The sequence below is a fragment of the Schistocerca piceifrons genome, chromosome 2 (assembly GCF_021461385.2).
Source record: "Schistocerca piceifrons isolate TAMUIC-IGC-003096 chromosome 2, iqSchPice1.1, whole genome shotgun sequence".
Taxonomy (NCBI): Eukaryota; Metazoa; Arthropoda; class Insecta; order Orthoptera; family Acrididae; genus Schistocerca; species Schistocerca piceifrons.
This window is the reverse complement of record NC_060139.1, coordinates 995035765-995052389: the sequence shown is the minus strand read 5'-3', so window position 1 is coordinate 995052389 and position 16625 is coordinate 995035765.

Genomic DNA, 16625 nt, shown 5'->3' with positions numbered 1-16625 from the left:
GTTGGACAGAAGATATTAGTACGTACACACTATTTATCCAGCAAATTAAAAGGTAAGTGCAGTAAATTTGAACTTCTATACGCAGGTCCGTATCGGATTCGCAGCATCCCTCACCCCAATGTTGTACACGTCGAAACTTTGAGAACCAGAAAATCGAAAGGCAATCACCATATCTCAAACATTAAACCGTTTATTGAGTGAAACCACTGTATGATTCAACACACTATGATGCCATTTACTAATGCAATTAATTCACCTGACTAATTATTGATGATTATCGTATTTTTTTCTTGGCAAGTGCCCGGCAAGGTAAGGTTAGCAGGTCGCTCTTCTTGTCGTTACACATCAGACCGTGCATATTTTTCCAGATGAATTTACACATTTACGACTATTTCTGCAATTATATTTATGTGACTACTTATTGATGATTATCGTATTTTTTTTCTTGGCAAGTGCCCGGCAAGGTAAGGTTAGCAGGTCGCTTTTCTTGTCGTTACACATCAGACCGTGCACATTTTCCATTTTTTTGTGTATATGACTGTACTCCAGTTTTGTTTGTATGCACTATGAAATAGTTAAGATATAACACACACCAGTCGACTTTGACATTTTTTTTTTTTGCCTTATGACATCTCAACATCGTGACTGTTTCACATTTTTTTTTGCTACTGCATTGTATTATTCTGTGTACATTTTTTCGCATCCGAACACTGTCAATGTCTTGGACATATTACGTTTTCTGTCATGTTATGCTGTATGGTTAATTGTGTCACCATAAACCAGTCATTATTTAGTGGGTATAGGATTTAAATGCAAGACATTAATCTTTGTTCATCAATTTCAGAAAGGAATGATGATTCTAAGAAATAAATTTAACATAAATGGGAATTTCACCTACGGAATAAACGAAAGGAGATGCAATAACTTTATGAGGAAGAGTAAAGGGATCAGGATTAACAAGCATTAACAAGACTATACTATACTCATCACAGAATAGCAGTCTTAACTAATTTTTTCTTTCAGAATACAAGGTGATTGATGCAGGCTGTCAGAGAGAACTACACATCTTAGTTTTAGTGATGAAATATGCTAGAGATAAGGAATAGTTATGTAATGAGTAATGAAGTGATTTTTTGCAGATGATAGTGAATACTGATGAATAATGATGAAGGAAATGGTATTATGAATAATGAAGTTTTTCTTTACAGGTGATGATAATGGTGAAGTTATGATGATATGGATAATGAAGTTTTTTTCTTTATGCCACGTAGTTATTTAAGTATTTGTTGCGGTTTGCTTTGACAGCAGGTGTTACATTGCATAGTAGGATGACGGAAAGTTTTGGAAAGGACAGCTATGGAACACATTTTATACACATTTCACTACTTGTTAATTCGAAGTTCACTACTTTTCAGCATAGTGTGCGTTTCTTCTTTCAGGTCAATAATCCGTTTTTGTATTTTTTCCAGGAGAAGTTTTTCATGACACTTACTAAACCTGTTACTTATTATACCTGTTCTAGTACTTGCATTTTTATATTTTTTTACCCATTTATGTTTATCATTTATAAATGTGATCACATGTACTGCCTTGTTACATAATCTTGCTACAGCTGACTCATGACGAATGACGTTACCTATCCTCATTTGCAGCAATAGGTCAAAAGCAAAAAGTATTATGCCTCAGCAATTAATTATCGATCCCAACGCAATGCATTGCTACCAAAAAAAATGTATTACCAGTCCCACATAATGTCACTAGTTTATGATAATTCTGAATAATACTGATCAACTCTGAATAGCATGTCACTCGAGTAATGACCTCTTAATGAGACTATATTCAAAATAATGCTTTGTCACTAGCTAATAACTGCCACTGTTTATTGTAATGCCTGTGATTACTAATGATTTGACTGTAATTAACTGATTTTTAATAATGACTTTGTAATGATCTGAATAATACTGAATGATGATTTTATTCAATACTTGCTGGCCACTGAGTGCCAATAATTAATGTCACTCCACGAATTGTTATTAATTATGCCATTGATTAGCTCTTGTTTCCAATGTTGATACTTTGTTGTTGGAAATGAATGTGACTGTTTCATAATGCTTTGTAATTAGGAAAAGACTAATGATTCTTAATAGATTGGAATGACACATAATTAATTAACTATGGTACTGTTTAATAATGCTTTGTAATTAATTAAGGCTAATAATTCTTAGTATATTGAAATGACAAATGATTAATTAATTAACTGTAATTAGACAAATGATTAATTAACGACAAATGATTAATTAACTGTAATTATACAAATGATTAATTAACTGTAATTAGACAAATGATTAATTAATGACAAATGATTAATTAACTGTAATTAGGAGAAGGTTAATGATTCTTAATTATACTCTGTAACTGAAAAGAATGCGATTATTTCATAATGCGTTGTAACCAGGAAAAGAAGATTACTGATTCTATGTAAAACAATTAATGAACATTTTTCTGTAATACTACATACATGGTACAGAAATGTTCAATAACTGGGCTATGAATGCCGCACACTACTACTGTAATTGACAATATTATGTGACTTAATGTCCTTCACCTTATGAGCTAACTACCCTGAATTACTGCAATGTCCATTTGTCCTGTTTATCCTAGTGATCATGGAGCACTATCTTTGGTTTTGCACTAATTCTACGTTGGTGTGCCTTGTAAGAGTGTGGTGTTGACACGACATGCTGTCCACCACCGTGAGCAATGAAGACGTTATTATGGTCCCACTGTTTGGTGTACGTAATGTACTGCCAAAATGAAAACATGGAACATTACTACGACAGTTCAGTGTCTTGGCTACAATGATAAATTCTCATGGGAAAAGAACTTCAAGTTGTGTCACTTGGTGTTGTACTTCTGTGGAAAGATATGGACTTTCAGAGCAGCTGTGTGCAATCTAAAGTGCTACAACCATGATGCAATCCTTCCCTTCCCTATCCTGATTCTTGTCACATAAAGAAAAAATTTTTTTGGTAACATCATTTATGTTCATAGGTTATACATTTTTCGATTCGCTAAACTCCAGTGTGAGTACCCTTATGTCACTGGTCGACATGATGTTTGCATTATGTTTATTTGTTGTGAAAATACTAAAGACATTTTTCAGTGCATATGCACTTTGGACATGATTTTTTTTTTGCAATTATGTTTATTTGTTGTGAAAATACTAAAGACATTTTTCAGTGCATGTGCACTTTGGACATGATTTTTTTTTTGCCATTATGTTTATTTATTGTGAAAATGCTAAAGACATTTTTCAGTGCATGTACACTTGTCAACATAATATTTTTTGCCAGTCTGTTTATTTGTTCTGAATATGCTAAAGAATTTTTCAGTGCCTGTGCACTTTATCTGTCAAAAAATTTGTATATACTTTTTTCTGATTTGCTACTATGTTTAGTATTCACATTTTATCTTTGTCTGATATATTTTGTACTTAGTGCGTGTGCACAACATTTAAATATTCTGTAAGTTGTAGAATTTTGTTAGTTAAAGAAAAATTTTGCCGCGCTTGGCAAGTCCAAATGACTCATCATCGCTGCCAAATTTTTGCCCCCCCAGTGGAGGGTTATGAAACACGTATGTAACGCAGCAGCGATGGCGAGGCATTGTAGCATCTGTGACCAGAGAGTTTGCGCTTGACCGCGCGAGTGTTGCGAGCGGTTCTCAGTCTGTCAGTAGTAGTTGTTGCGTGTGTGTTAGTAGCAGTCGTTGCGAGTCTGTCAGTTCAGTCGTTGCGAGTCTGTAGCTCTGTCTAGTTGAGAGCAGTACTCAGTCTGTAGTCGTCATGCAGAGCGGTCGGTCAGTAGTAGCAGCCCAGTGCGGTTGTGTGATGTAGGCGGTCGGCAACAATGGTCAAGATGAGGAATAAGGTATACTGTTAATTAATATAATCATTAGATAATGAAAAATTTTATTTTTTTGTAATTATTCTCCAACAAGTTCCCCAATAATAATTTTTATTTCAAAAGCATTTTTTTCAAAAATTTAATTTTTTATTGAACTAAAGATCTCGTTGCACTTCCCATTTCATTCCACTTCTTTTGAAGAAAAATTTCACTAAAAAAAAAAAAAAACAGAATATTATTATTTGCAATGCAGTTCCTCCAAGCGGTGCGCAACAACAAGAGCAGATATGTGACATCCATTTATTCCGAGGTAAGACTTTAATTCTGATTGTTTTACACAGGGCCAAAGACCGATATTTCGGTTTAATTAAATTTTCTTATCACTGAATGGACTTTAATTTTGAAGGATTTATATTTGAGTCAGATTGCGAATTTCACGTTTTTGTTGCCATTGTCAGTACATTTCATTGTGGGCAGGTTACGCATAGAGCAATGTCCATTAGCATCCCTAAATAATATTGTCAATTATTATAAATTTTGCGGGGAGGTTACACTCGGCTCCCATTTGTATTAAGTTTTGTCCTTTTTCTTTCTTTTAAAATTACGGTGGGGAGGTTACAGGCTGAATGGTATAATGTTCCTTTAAAAACCTTACAGGATATTCCTAGGCGACAGGTAGCTAAAACTTTTGCTGCACTGTATTAGTTGCGATAATGAATTGTGTTTTGACATATTTTTTCCATCCATGTACATAAGTGATCAGTGAGCGAAATAGTATCTGATGTCACTGCTGCTAGTTCGTCCAACACAGAATCATGTAACCTCCATTTTTACTGCGAAATGACGATACCTTGGCGTATTATACTTTTGTATACGTTTTATGAAAGGGGACCTTAAATGTCACCTGTATTAAGCTCGTGCGGCAGTAGGCTCGAATTCTTTCCGGTTAAGAATTTCTGTCCACCAAAGAAGAAGAGATGTTCGTTCATAACTTTGATAGTAGCTATCGATAAGGCGTTTGAGTAGGAAATTCGGATATCTCAATCGGTTTGTGGCGTGTATTGCACCTATCTTGGCGCTATTCGAGATCGGTATACTACATGTAGCCAGCGACTTTACCTTTTCCCTTCATTTCAGAGAACTCCTGGGGGAAAGACCTATATGTTTTATAGTACCATACTATGTAAGAGATGCAGGCCTAACCTGACCCTCTTGGTCATTAGCTATGCCGACGCTGTTGACTCCAGCTTCAGGTACTTCTTGGTTTATAAATTCTTAGCAGCAACGTGAGGCAGTTCCCACTGTGCGGAGCGCGAGTGCACATTGCCCTTTCTGTCGCTGCTCGTCCCGGCTCCCCTCACCACACGGACCGGGCACCAGCCGCGCTGCACGGGACACCCTTGTGTACACTTCCACCTCGCTGGCTGCAGGACTGGCATTGCTTCCGCTCATCGACCTCCAACACAGTCTAACATTTCTTTTTTTCCCTCTTATCCCTCTCCCAACTTCCCGTTTTCGTCACATTACCCCTATACACCCTCAGCATCCACCCTTTCGCACTTTTCCATGCGGGCTTATTTACTGACGTCTGCCTGGAAAAAATGCCTCTAATGCCACAAACAGCAACCGTATTATTTATGTGATTGTCAAACATTTGATGTGATAATACAGACCGCTGCACGTCAACACTTCATGTTGTAATCTGCATGTGCAAAGATCAACAGACGGACTGATTGAAAGGTACGTTCACATGTCGTCAATCCCTTCAATCAGTGTTGCCCGTAGATGAATGCTAACGGTGGCTTTGACACTTTATTCAAGCAGCTTTTCATTTGATCTCGCAAGGGATGAGTGAACCCCGTTCCTGACCTCCGTACATCAAAAATTCTAATGAGGTAATCGAAGCCAGGTCCTACAGAACCGAAAATAACGACGCTGACGATTTTTTGTTGATCATATGGTATTTTTTTGTTCCTATGTGGGGGGTCGTTGAGCTACTTGGTACAAGTCTTTGTATTCGCCCTTTTTCCACGACTTATGCGTCGATTGAGACGGGAAGAAGTCTCCCATCTGGCGAGAATCGAACTTGGATCCCTCGATCTAGAGGCAGCACCACTGGCCACCTTTTCATTTATCTTTTTTTTTTAAATTAAGGGTTACGTGGACTCGTACCTGCTACTTTATGACTACGTTGCCCGACATTTACCACTTGTTTACTACTAAGTTCTTCACATGCCTAAGCGTAAGAAAGAAAGGAGAAGCTAGTGTTACCGCCACTATTACCCTAAAGCAATGAAGAAGCCCAAAGTAATCGCCATTGTTTTTATTTTATTTTTCTGTGATTTATTTGTTAATCTGTATCCTCCGCACCAGCACGTTCTCGCAAATATTGGCAATCGCCTTCGAAATCAGTGAGAGAAGACCCACGCGGTGGCGACACATCAGTGGATCATCGATGCATGTCTTGTGGCAAGTATGTATGGGTAACCTTTGAGGGGATCGAAACTGTAAAAAGGAAAGAATGGGATTGTGTCAGGTGCTCCTAGAGTGGGTGATGCAGCTGCGGGGAGGGTTGCAGAAAGCTTTCCGGAGATAAAAAGGAGAAATATTGTTGGTACTCATGGTTCTAGAAAAAAAGGAAAAATATTGTTGGTACTCATGGTTCTTGGTAACTGTACAATGTCGGTCGTTGAGATATTGCTATGTATGGGTAACCTTTGAGGGGATCGAAACTGTAAAAAGGAAAGAATGGGATTGTGTCAGGTGCTCCTAGAGTGGGTGATGCAGCTGCGAGGAGGGTTGCAGAAAGCTTTCCGGAGATAAAAAGGAGAAATATTGTTGGTGCTCATGGTTCTAGAAAAAAAGGAGAAATATTGTTGGTACTCATGGTTCTTGGTAACTGTACAATGTCGGTCGTTGAGATATTGCTAAAATTCGAGGGGAAAAAAAGGAGAAATATTGTTGGTACTCATGGTTCTTGGTAACTGTACAATGTCGGTCGCTGAGATATTGCTAAAATTCGAGGAATGATTTGCCCCGTACCATACACGTAGAAGACAGCTCGCCCACTTATCCAAGCCACTGAGTGAGTGTTCGCCTGCGGGAAATTGTCCGTGTCTGGGAGGAGAAGCATGTGTGCGTGATGCTGTCAGGAGTTGTGTATGCAGTGAGCACCAACACCTGGCGGACCAAACGCCAAACATCGCTCGCATCGCCGCAGACAAGTTGACGGCCATCGTCGCCTTGCACGCCACACGTAGTACGTAACGGCGAGGCCGCCAGATATATCCGGCGAAGACTCGACTGCCATATCTGCTTCCCATTAACTGTCTCGCACCAGGTGTATTCGACATCTGACTCAGGACCAAGGGCGTGTGTTGCCCGCCACACGGCATTCCACTGGACGAGGGTATGTTTCTCTTGAATAAATGGGTCTGAGCACTAACCTTAGGTTAGTTAGGTTTAAGTAGTTCTAAGTTCTAGGGGACTGATGACCATAGATGTTAAGTCCCATAGTGCTCAGAGCCATTTGAACCATTTTTGATCTGACGGGAACCGGTATATCCACTGCGACAAGGCCGTTGCCCTTTCTTAGATAGGGTCCTACAATTTTCAACGAGACCTGTTCGTAAATGTATCATAGTGTCTCGTAGACGTAAACGTAGGTTATTAAAAACGAAACGTAGAATTGAGTTTGACTGCTAGCACACAATGCAGGTCGCCTTGGTAAAGTAACTGGTTCACTTGCTAGAGCAGACACGAAAAAGATCGAAACAAAAATAGAAATACACACTGGTCATTCAGTCAACCACCTTTAGTTGAAAGTTTGCGTGAGTACAATTAACATCAACGAAGAGGAGGTATAAATGTACTGATGTATGGAGAAAGTTGGTAATCAGAACAGTAAGTGCAATAACGTTTTCGTATTTACAGTACGGGTGCATGCAATAGAACACTGTATCGCTTTAACATGATATGCAAGCCAGAACAGTATCTTCGGTGGTTTGGTCTGTACGAGTTCTAGGACGTTTGCCTTGCTATGGTTTGAGACTTTCTAGTTGCTGAAACGTCACAAGATGATGAAACCTCAGTAGGGATGGTGGGTTCTTGTCAGGATATCGCTCTGTGTAGATTTCATCTGCCTGAGTACGCATACCTTCAGTCACAATAAAAGCAAAGTAACGGTAACGCAGTTTTTAATCAAGAACAGCGCAACAGCAGCAGTCCACATTAATGTGACCACCATGTATGTTAGACGTCAACGTACAATAACCACGCTCATTTGATAGGTGGGAGGGTAAAGGGAAGGGGGAGATGAAAAGCGTGTCGGGGAATCCGGAAAACAGTGCAGTCGTTGTCGTAATGCGGAAAGGGAGGTATGTATCTGGCGTCCAAATAGGCACGATCATTAGCTTTCGGGCCAAGGGTGGAAGCATTTCTGAAACTGCTAAGCTTGTAAATTTTGCCGCCGCTGTTGAAGTTCAACGTGGATGGCAAAATGGCTCTATGCAAATCCGGTGACGACGCCATAGACGAAAGGGGTGAACAATGGGTTGCGGAGATGTTTACGGCCGAATAGACGTGCAAATATTGAGAACTGACCGCCCAGAAGAAGCAAGGGGGCTACAGTGTCTGCTGTACGGCTGTTCAGCGAACTTTGACGTTTATGGGCCTCCGCAGCATGCACCTGATTCATGCACCCACGCTGATTGCAGTCCATCGGCAACGAAGAATGGAATTTACGAGCCAATACCGCAACTGGACGTCCACCGGGTAGTGACAGGTACCCTTTTCAGATGATAAATGGCCGTTGGCGTGTACAGCGTGAAGCGTCCAGAAGGAGCCAACCAGCAATAATCATCAAAAGGGTCCAGGTTGTAGGAAGGACCGTTATAGTCTGGGTAATGTTGTCGTGACATTCAGTGGGTGATAAAGTCATTCTGGAAAGCACAGTGGATCAATACAAGAATACAGCTATCCTTGTGGACCATTTCCACCCCAACAGGCAATTTGTTTTTTCCCGGGACGTTGGTATCTACCAGCAGGGCAATGCAACATGTCACACGGCTCTCATTGTAGATGCGTGGTTCGAAGAACACCAGGTGTAGTGGGACGAAATTGAAGCGTCAACCATCCACCAGTGTCAGCCCAGTTTGCAGATGAAAATAAGTTTAATTTAGTTTGTTTATGTATTTTTGTAATATTTGTAATGGTTGTGAAGTGTCTAAAGTTTTGTATTTTTTTATGTTTCATGTACGGAGAGGGCGGCGCAACGAACGGAGACAGCATCTTCGTTGCCGGGACCGGAGAGAAAATTGCTGGCCACTATACGTCGCGGGTCGACAGCCAAAGAGCGACAGAAGATTCTGAAACCGATTTGTTGCGTCGTGCTTCTAAAAATTGATAATGAATAATTTCTAATGTTTTGTACAACAATGACGTCGTAGAGAGTTTAAAATCTTATTGATACTGTTAGTTTTGTCTCGTCAAGGCTCAGGTTCACGTCTGTATGTAGGAAGATAATAAACTAGTGGATGCTACTAAAGTTGAAATACGTGTTCCGAGGATTTATTTATGAAGAATTATGTGAATGAATTAATAATATATTTGACAAGATTATTGGATTTTGGCAGCGTTCATCGCGACTTTGAATCTCAAAAAGTTTATTCAATGTGGTTCTATTATCGATTAAATCTGATAACGTGTATCAATATAAATTCTGAGGAGAAACAAACGACGTCTAAAATTGAAAAAGTTTTACGCAAACCAATTGGCCCGAGTGACGTAATTCTGCGCATACGACTCAAATGATGTTTTTCAGTTTCGTTCAAGAACCATTCTGAGACAATTTAAAAAGAATATAAATAATTTTGAAGTGGGTTGTAACTGACGTTGATGACGAAGTCTGCACGTCGTCATATGTCAAAAGAAATTCGTTTAAACAAATCTGTACGTCGTTACACTACACAGGATGAGTTTACCGTAGTTCCCTGGCCGCCAAACGTCACGGGATATGAACCCAATCGAGAATATGTGGGACTACCTCCATCGAGCTCTTCGCGCCATGGATGCTCAACGGAGAAACCTACTACAGCTTGACACGCTGCACGGCATGTGCAGCGTGGCTCCACATCTCTGTCGGTACCTCCCGGATTGTCCCCGACTCTCGTCCTGCATGTCCACGCTGCAAAAGGTGGTTACTTAGGCTTTTGACAGGTGGTCACCTTGAGTGACAGGACAACGTAATACACTACTGGCCATTAAAATTGCCACACCAAGAAGAAATGCATTGGACAAATATATTATACTGGAACTGAAACGGGATTTTCACGAAATTTGGGTGCATAGATTCTGATAAATCAGTACCCAGAATAACAATCTCTGGCCGTAATAACGGCGTTGATACGCCTCGGCATTCAGTCAAACAGAGCTTGGATGGCGTGTACAGGTACAGCTGTCCATGCAGCTTCGACACGATACCATAGTTCAACAAGAGTAGTGACTGGCGTATTGTGACGAGCCAATTGCTCGGCCACCATTGACCAGACGTTTTCAGTTGGTGAGAGATCTGGAGAACGTGCTAGCCAGGGCAGCAATCGAACATTTTCTATATCCAGAAAGGCCCGTACAGGACCTGCAACTTGCGGTCGTGTATTATCCTGCTGAAATGTGGGGTTTCGCATGGATCGAATGAAGGGTGGAGCCACGGGTCGTAACACATCTGAAATGTAACGTCCACTGTTCAAAGTGCCGTCAGTGCGAACAAGAAGTGACCAATGGGACCCCATACCATCACGCCGGGTGATACGCCAGTATGGCGATGACGAATACACGCTTCCAATGTGCGTTCACCGCAATGTCGCCAAACACGGATGCGACCATCATGACGCTGTAAACAGAACCTGGATTCATCCGAAAAAATGACGTTTTGCCAGGTTCGTCGATGAGTACACCATCGCAGGTGCTCCTGGTTCAAAATGGTTCAAATGGCTCTGAGCACTATGGAACTCAACATCTGTGGTCATCAGTCCCCTAGAACTTAGAACTACTTAAACCTAACTAACCTAAGGACAACACACACATCCATGCCCGAGGCAGGATTCGAACGTGCGACCGTAGCGGTCACGCGGTTCCAGACTGACGCGCCTAGAACCGCACGGCCACACTGGCCGGCGCAGGTGCTCCTGTCTGTGATGCAGTGTCAAGGGTAACCGCAGCCATGGTCTCCGAGCTGATAGTCAATGCTGCTGCAAACGTCGTCGAACTGTTCGTGCTGATGGTTGTTGTCTTGCAAACGTCCCCATCTGTTGACTCAGGGATCGAGACGTGGCTGCACGATCCGTTACAGCCATGCGGATAAGATGCCTGTCACCTCGACTGCTAGTGATACCAGGCCGTTGGAATCCAGCACGGCGTTCCGTATTACCCTCCTGAACCCACTCATTCCATACTCTACTAACAGTCATTGGGACTCGAGCAACGCGAGCAGCAATGTCGCGATACGATAAACTGCAATAGTTATAGGCTACAATCCGACATTTATCAAAGTCGGAAACGTGTTGGTACGCATTTCTCGTCCTTATACGAGGTATCACAACAACGTTTCACCAGGCAACGCCTGTCAACTGCTGTTTGTGTATGAGAAATCGGTTGGAGACTTTCCTCATGTCAGCACGTTGTAGGTGTCGCCACCGGTGCCAACCTTGTGTGAATGCTCTGAAAACATAACCACTTGTATATCACTCCATCTTCTTGCTGTCGGTTACATTTCGCGTCTGTAGCTCATCATCTTCGTGGTGTAGCAATGTTAATGGCCAGTAGTGTAAAAAACGAATTTTTTCCGGTATAAGATTCAAAATACCATCAAAACATTCAAATTGAGGCTTCTTGAAGGTATGTAAGCTATCATGGCAGCATGTTTGTGACACTCTACTGAACCTGGCTTGCCACTTTCATGTGGTGAAGGATGATTTCTTGGGCCACCTTTTCCAATTCATCGCAATAGAAAGCACTTACAAACGAGTATGTGATATACTGGGGCAATTAATCTATAAATCGTAACGTTCATTTACACATTCGGAGAATGGAAACGTAAATGAATGAAACAGTGAAACATAAATTAATATCAATGTCTCAACTGAAACGTCATGGGGGTAACTGAGCATCCACGTGCCTCAGAATTGTCAGTATTTAATTGGAGACTGCTAGCTAGGCAGTGAGCTGGAAATTTTCTAAACTAGCTACCGGGTTCGTCCTCTATAGCTAAGGCCATACTTTTCTACAGAGATGGCGCTCTGGTACGCTCCGCACGCGGAATGCCTTTCTCATCGGTACGGGGGGCGAACGTGAACCTCAAATCAATCACCAAGCATTCAAAACACAACTGCCGACGAATTATCGATTGATTCTGCTAAGAACCGGAGCTAAATGAGAGCGAGGTCTACTCCGCGAAACCTTAAACATCCCCTGTTTCGTTTGCGTGTAGGTCGGGTAAGCAGTGAGGAGAACTCAAAAAGTAGAAGGCCATCAGCTACAACAGACTACACATCTAAGGTTATTGTTAATGACATTTTAAGGGTTGATCGACGAACATCGTGTAAGGAAGTTGCATATGAAGATAAAATATCAGTCAGTTCAGTTTACAGAATAATAACTGAAAAGTTAAAGATCGCATGGTAATGGTAGAAGAATTGCTTCAACATTATCGAACAGAAGGAGAACACGTGAAGGATTGTTGCACATGATGAAACATGGATACGAGGTTTTGAGCCAGAACTGAAGAGTTAGTAGTTACAATGCAAAATTTCCGATTCTCCACACCCGAAAAAATTCTGCCGCTATCAAAGTTCGAACTGCTGATGATCTTTGCGTATGATACGAGTGGAGTCATAGCTACAAGAAGAATGCTCCGGGAGACATTTCTAACAGACACGTACTACAAGCTGTTTCCGCAAACTATTTTGCTCCAGAAAATTCGTTAAACAATGCCTGACGTGCTTGTAGCTGGTGTTCTTATTTTGCACGATAACGCATATTGTCTTACCAGTGAGAGAACTGCTCGACAGATATGGTTGGAAAATACTTTCCCACCCTCATACTATCTTAACATGAGCCTATCAGAACACGGAGGAACAACTCCGTGGAAAACGCTTCGATACAACTGATGAAGCTTCCATTAGGTGACCATAATAATCAGACAGCTCAACAATGAAGGTAGTCTATTCGTAATATAGAAGTTGCCAAAAAGGTGAGAAGCCGTCATTAGCAAGAATGGAGATTGCATTGCAGGCCAGTAATGTATGTTGTGAAATAAATTATTTTCTTCTATTCTACATCTACATCTACATCCATACTCTGCAAGCCACCTGACGGTGTGTGGCGCAGGGTACCCTGAGTACCTTTATCGGTTCTCCCTTCTATTCCAGTCTCGTATTGTTCGTGGAAAGAAGGATTGTCGGTATGCTTCTGTGTGGGCTCTAATCTCTCTGATTTTATCCTCATGGTCCCTTCGCGAGATATACGTAGGAGGGAGCAATATACTGCTTGACTCTTCGGTGAAGGTATGTTCTCGAAACTTTAACAAACCCCGTACCGAGCTACTGAGCGTCTCTCCTGCAGAGTCTTCCACTGGGGTTTATCTATCATCTCCGTAACGCTTTCGCGATTACTAAATGATCCTGTAACGAAGCGCGCTGCTCTCCGTTGGATCTTCTCTATATCTTCTATCAACAGCATCTGGTACGGATCCCACACTGCTGAGCAGTATTCAAGCAGTGGGCGAACAAGCTTACTGTACCCTACTTCCTTTGTTTTCGGATTGCATTTCCTTAGGATTCTTTCAATGAATCTCAGTCTGGCATCTGCTTTACCGACGATCAACTTTATATGATCATTCCATTTTAAATCACTCCTAATGCGTACTCCTAGATAATTTATGGAATTAACTGCTTCCAGTTGCTGACCTGCTATTTTGTAGCTAAATGATAAGGGATCTATCTTTCTATGTATTCGCAGCACATTACACTTGTCTACACTGAGATTCAATTGCCATTCCCTGCACCATGCGTCAATTCGCTGCAGATCCTCCTGCATTTCAGTACAATTTTCGATTGTTACAACCTCTCGATACACCACAGCATCATCTGCAACATTCTGTCCAACAGTGTTCAGAACTTTTGAAATGATCCTCGTGTCGTCTAACTGTAGGTTTTAATGAAGCAAATATAGGATTTCTTTTTTTTTTATTATAACTGCAAAACCAATGTTAACATTTGATCGTTTCATGCAACTATTGATCATCAGATTGTTAGCAAATGTTCTTGGGTTACAGTACAAACTAGTTAGCACCACCTTAAGCCGAGAAGGCATAGGGACCACTCTGACACTTTTCGAGATCGTTGGTTTAATTTTCATCTTCGTAATCATTATCATCATCATCATACCAACTTTTATCATTTCTCTTTACTTTAACCTCCTGCTCCACCTTCTCCTGCTATGTCTCATCTTCACTACCAACTCTGTTATCATCTACAACAATATCACTTGATCACCCTATGTACCGTCGTTCAGTCGTGAAAGTCATCTCCATTACAGAATCTGCCTGATACATGAGAAGAACTAAGACTGTCTCGCATAGTAACCGAAGCTGCCGAGTATGTTATCGAAACGCTACAAATAAAAACAGGATCTTTTGTCCACCATAAGCTGGCATAGTCCTCTCTCTCAATCCTGCTTGCATCATGTTACATGCCCACCGTAACTGGACGGCACTTTTGACTCATCTGATAGTATCTTGCTTTAATGCTACATGGATAGAATTAATTTCGTTTTGATGTAAGTGTTTCCACGACAGGGAATCTCTGTTAAGTTTGTCCACAGATCATGAACAGAAATTTATCCGTAGCACACATCGTGGCCTCACAGGTATCTCTCGCAGTATTTGTGCCAAAAGCACGGACTCGGCGTGTATGCAGCGCTCCTAATGGCTTACGCCCGCTATTCCGGCGGCACACACAGGCGCTTCCGGCCTTATTGCCACCTCCGAAGTTAGCCTAGGAACTTAGCGCGTTCGCGACGCTCTCGCGGAACTCCAGTAATAGGACGCGCTCTTCTCCCGCCCCAAGTGGTCTCTCTGTTCCTGTGAACTTGTATTCGTCAAGTATTCTCTCTTAATGCTAGTGTTTGCGATGTTTAACGAGCGGGCCGGCTACTTAGTGAGAGTTAAATGAATAATTAAGCGCTAGCTTTCAGCAGCTTATGTCATTAGTCAAGGAGCGCCTGCTCTTCTCCGGACGAGACACCTTGAAAGAAGATTAAAGGAGACGCAATGTGCCCCACACCAAAGGGCTAGTCACGAGCCAGACATAAACTCCTTAATGAGCTCCCGATATAAGCTTAATACATCCCGCGTTCCCGAGCAGTTTATCGTTGCAGAAAGTTGTTAAATGGGTTGCTAAACGTAGCAGTATAATAAACATTTTCATTATAAATAGATCACATTGTTACACGGGATTTTCAGTGATACAGAAAACAATTTTAGGAATGCGATGAATGAACATCAACATTCTTTTAACTTCTTCCTAAAGACGATCGCTTCTCTAAATATGAGAAGTCCTACGTTATTGTAAATTTCGTTGTCATACATAGCACATGGTGTGGGAGAGACGCGAAAAATTTAGTATTTGTTGGAGAATATACATCTAAAGTTGGGGTAATTAGTACTCAGAGATCGAAAAGAACAATAACCATAGCATGCTCGTTAGCAGCACATATTTCCTGTATGGTTGAGAGTGTTTATTGTTTTGGAAGAATTCACTGTATGCTTTTGCTGCATTTGTCTGCTCGTAAAATTTTTTTACATTCTAATACAACTCATGTTTTAGTTACTTTATTTCAATAGCACAAGAAGTATTCTTCTTTAGTTCTCATTAATTTCTGAGTTTTCTGAGTATATATTTGTGAAGGAACTTGCTACGCCTCTGGAACTGTTTCAGCACATTAACAGCAATACTAATGGAATACACAGTGTCCACAGGAAAATTTGTCCGATCCAGACACCGGTTTCGGATTTCAATCATCAAGTATCATGTTAAACCTGCCAGCCACTTCATCGCTTCAACACAGTTCTGGGACAGCAGAATAGTTACTTTGGTCCGAAATAGGACGCTGAATGAAATAAATTTTAAATTTTAATTCCAGTACCAAAATACTGATCGATATATGCCGAAGATTTAAATTTCGTGTACAAGAAATTGTTCACGCAGGAGAATCGTACAAATATATCGTCATTTGAACAGCGGACGAGATTCCCATACGGACGACATAGTAATAAGCATCCCTGATGGAGAGAAACAGCTGAAAGGTTTGAAGACAAGTAAGTCACCAGCTTCGGATAGAATCTCAGTTTGATTTTACAAAGAGTACGCCACGGCACTGGCCCTACCTAGCTTGCATTTGTCACGAATCTCTCTCCCGGCACGAACTCCCAAACGACTGGCGGAAAGCGGTGACTCCTGTTATAATAAGAGTAAAAGAACAGACTCAAAAATTACACACCAATATCCCTGACTTAGGTTTGCTACAGAATCCTTGAACACATTCTCAGTTCGAATATGATAAACTTTTTCAAGACCGAGAAGCTTATATCCACGAACCAACGTATTTTAAGAAATCATCGCTGGTGCGAAACTCAGCTTGTGCTTTCCTCACATGATATACTGT